Source organism: Sinocyclocheilus anshuiensis, unplaced genomic scaffold, assembly GCF_001515605.1.
Source record: "Sinocyclocheilus anshuiensis isolate Anshui unplaced genomic scaffold, SAMN03320099.WGS_v1.1 scaffold891, whole genome shotgun sequence".
In the NCBI taxonomy this organism is placed as follows: domain Eukaryota; kingdom Metazoa; phylum Chordata; class Actinopteri; order Cypriniformes; family Cyprinidae; genus Sinocyclocheilus; species Sinocyclocheilus anshuiensis.
This window is the reverse complement of record NW_015546076.1, coordinates 525,766-529,535: the sequence shown is the minus strand read 5'-3', so window position 1 is coordinate 529,535 and position 3,770 is coordinate 525,766. Positions and strand designations below refer to the sequence as shown.

The 3,770-nt window shown below is 40.8% G+C and overlaps 1 protein-coding gene across 1 annotated transcript in view; it reads left to right on the top strand.

The window, feature by feature from the left end:
- LOC107699904 (cell adhesion molecule 1-like) overlaps positions 1 to 3,770 on the top strand; it is a 214,404-nt gene that overhangs the window by 167,566 nt on the left and 43,068 nt on the right. The gene's annotated exons all lie outside the window — the stretch shown is intronic.

Below are 3,770 nucleotides of genomic sequence, written 5' to 3'. Positions count from 1 at the left end.
ACTAAGGACATGGATTACTGGAACCATGTCCTGTGGTCTGATGAGACCAAGATAAACTTGTTTGGTTCAGATGGTGTCAAGCGTGTGTGGCGTCAACCAGGTGAGGAGTACAAAGACAAGTGCGTCTTGCCTACAGTCAAGCCTGGTGGTGGGAGTGTCATGGTCTGGGGCTGCATGAGTGCTGCTGGCACTGGGGAGCTACAGTTCATTGAGGGAACCATGAATGCCAACATGTACTGTGACATACTGAAGCAGAGCATGATCCCCTCCCTTCGGAGACTGGGCCGCAGGGCAGTATTCCAACATGATAACGACCCCAAACACACCTCCAAGACAACCACTGCCTTGCTAAAGAAGCTGAGGGTAAAGGTGATGGATTGGCCAAGGCATCCTCAAACGGAAGGTGGAGGAATGCAAGGTCTCTAACATCCACCAGCTCCGTGATGTCGTCATGGAGGAGTGGAAGAGGACTCCAGTGGCAACCTGTGAAGCTCTGGTGAACTCCATGCCCAAGAGGGTTAAGGCAGTGCTGGAAAATAATGGTGGGCGCACAAAATATTGACACTTTGGGCCCAATTTGGACATTTTGACATGGGGTGTACTCACTTTTGTGGCCAGCGATTTAGACATTAATGGCTGTGTGTTGAGTTATTTTGATGGGGACAGCAAATTTACACTGTTATACAAGCTGTACACTCACTACTTTACATTGTAGCAAAGTGTCATTTCTTCAGTGTTGTCACATGAAAAGATATAATAAAATATTTACAAAAATGTGAGGGGTGTACTCACTTCTGTGAGATACTGTATATAAACTGCACAAAATAAAACTGTACAGTTATCTTAAAGAGCTATTTCTACCTGCTCTGACCTTTAAAAAATGAGTTTCATGGGTGTAACATAATGAAGGCAGGTTGAATTCAGTCACATTTAATATTTTTGACTCGAATAAAATCAGTTAATTTAGTTACAACATCTAGAACATTTTTAGGTTACATGACAAATCCATTTTACAGTGTATATGCTTTGATTTGTAATGACACCACCTTTTATGTTACAATACACCATCAGAATTATCCTTAAATGTTTCTATTTTCCCCTATTCCATTTTATATCCCTTTTTTCTAGTCCAAATTGGACAAAGGAACATCTAGGGCTGCAAATCTAGTTTAAAAGCTTTGTGATATACAACTAAAGTCAACTCCAATTCAAGAAAAGGACGGAAGTAACATCTTCTCTTTGGTAAATATGATGTAACTGTGCTGCTGCAGGGGATGTCTATGTCATGACTTTATAAGTATTTTTCAGGGTGAAGAGATACAGAGTTAAAATCCAAATTGATCCAGGTTCTAGTGGTGGTGGGTGGCTCAGTCCGGAAACATCTGCACCGTGAATTGGAAGACCAAGTCCTTCCAGAGCCACTTTTGTTAGCTGTTGTGCCCTGAGCAAGACACTTAACCTCCTTTCACTGCAAGGGCACCCTATGACTCCCCCTCATCTCTGTTTGTGATATAAGATCACAGATATACAGCGAAAAAAAAGAAGTGTGCATACTAGGTGCAGTTAACATTTTTAACGTTGAAAGCAACTTAAAGCAGTGTTCCCCTGCACATTCCCAACTAAATGGACCTGAAAGCTTTTTTGGACATTGCCGAATATTCCGCTACAGAGACCTAGCAATCTTCTGCCAGTTCTAAAACACTATAGGTCACTAGGGGCCTGTTTACACCTGGTCACTTCATGCGTTTTTTCTGATCGGATAGCTATCCTATAGTGAAAAGACCAGGTGTAAATGCCCTCTGAAACTCATTTGAGATGGATATAAATCCGATCGCTCAACCCACTTCAGGAGGTGGTCTGGGCCGCATTCCAGACGAAACTGGGCAAGTGTAAATGCATCTGGTTGTTGAAACCACATATGCAAATTTTACTCCTCCCAAAACATTAAATTCATAAGCGTGTGAGAGCGTGTGTTATAGGCTATATGAAATTATAGTCAGATATGACAGCGCTAATGCAACACGCATTGCCGTGGACGAGTAGCTGAGCATCTCTTCAGCAAGCCGATGAGCAAACTGCCACGAATGAAAATGAAAGTAAGACGCAGACGCTCAACACACAATCATCTTCATTAAAAGTAGTGTGACTAACCTATCTTTCCAGTTCTGATGATAATTAATAAAATGCAACGCTTATCTTTTGATTTTGTTGACGTGAACTCCGTTAAATTTAAATATAGCGCAGGAATTGAAGATCGGATTTATATCCGTTTTGCGACGACAAATGGAAATGGAAACATTTTAACAAATCAGATAGATATCCGATCAGCGAAAATGCATGAAATGACCAGGTGTAAACAAGCCCTAGAAGTCAATTGTCCCAGTTCTTTAAACTAGGTCACTTACATCTTTTCGGATGAGCATTTAACTGGAAAGGGACATAGAGTAGTTTTCTTCAGTCTAGCTATTGCAAAGTACTTTCTCCAGTAAATGTTCAGTTCACTTCATGGTCCTTTTCCTTCAGAAAGATACAGGCTAGTTGTAATGGTTTTCCAGGTAGGTGATTTTGCCCACGGGATTCATGTGTGTTTATCTGCATTTATCATTTATCATCATAATGAAGTTTTTTAAAATTATCTGGAGATTTGTCAACTGGGAATATGTGACACTGAAGGAAACGGCATGTCATTGTGAATGTCTGCAGCCTTGACATTGAATTCATGCTCCATTCTTTTGTATCATTCTGTATACATTTGCCTTGATTATCCTTACTTTCCCCTGAGTCTTATTTCATCTTTGATGTAAATGTAGTTTACATCTTGCAAATCCTTCAGTGACTCATTACTCTTTATTAACAGAAAACAATATACAAAGCGAAAGTATTTATAAAGCTGTAGAGATTTGGATGTCTTAATAACAGCTTTTAATTAATCTGAGGCTTCTTATGTTTACCTAAAGCATGCTAAAATTGAACAAAAATAGCTAAATACACATTGGTGCTCACAGGAGAATTGATTTCCCCCACTAATCATGGAATCCAGATTAATTAGTGTGTATATATTAACACCCTCTCTGCATTTTGTAAGTATAGCATTCACAGTGGAATATTGCTTGCAGGTGTAGTTCAGGCAGTGCATTTAATTCATTGGTGGCGCTAATCAATCTAGTCCAGCTAATTGCATGTTTGCTTTTTAGTCTGTCTCTAGTTTTAAATGGCGCTGTTAACCTGTTTTGAATTTCCGGTCACTGGACTATAATTTGAAATGCTTTAAGAAGGATTCAAACAAGAAGGATATGTTCATAGATCAACATCCTTCCCAGTCAACAATTTGATCTCACAATGATGTCACCATGAGCTCACACGATTCTCATGGTGTGGTCACAATGTGTGTGTCACAGTGAGCTAAAAGTGTAACCACACAGCGCACTGTGTGCTCATACTATGTTCGCAATGTGAGGTCACTGCAAAACTTTACGGTACCAGGTTTTCTTAAGTACCGGTGGTACCGAGTACCCCGTCAACCCGGTTCTTGATGCGCTATCAGAAAGCTATCCTCTTCCAGTGTTGCCAAGTCCCCGGTTTTCCCGTGGTATTGAGCTACTTTAACACTGTTGCCGCTGGTTGTTTTTCATGTCCGCGGGTTGAAAAACGACCCCATTAACATGATATTTAGCCATATTTACCAGGGGAACCCAGCCAAAACACGCGTATTTTATCCCCGGAACGCGATTTTTAACGGGGACCCCCTCGAAACGCGATTGGGCGGGTTT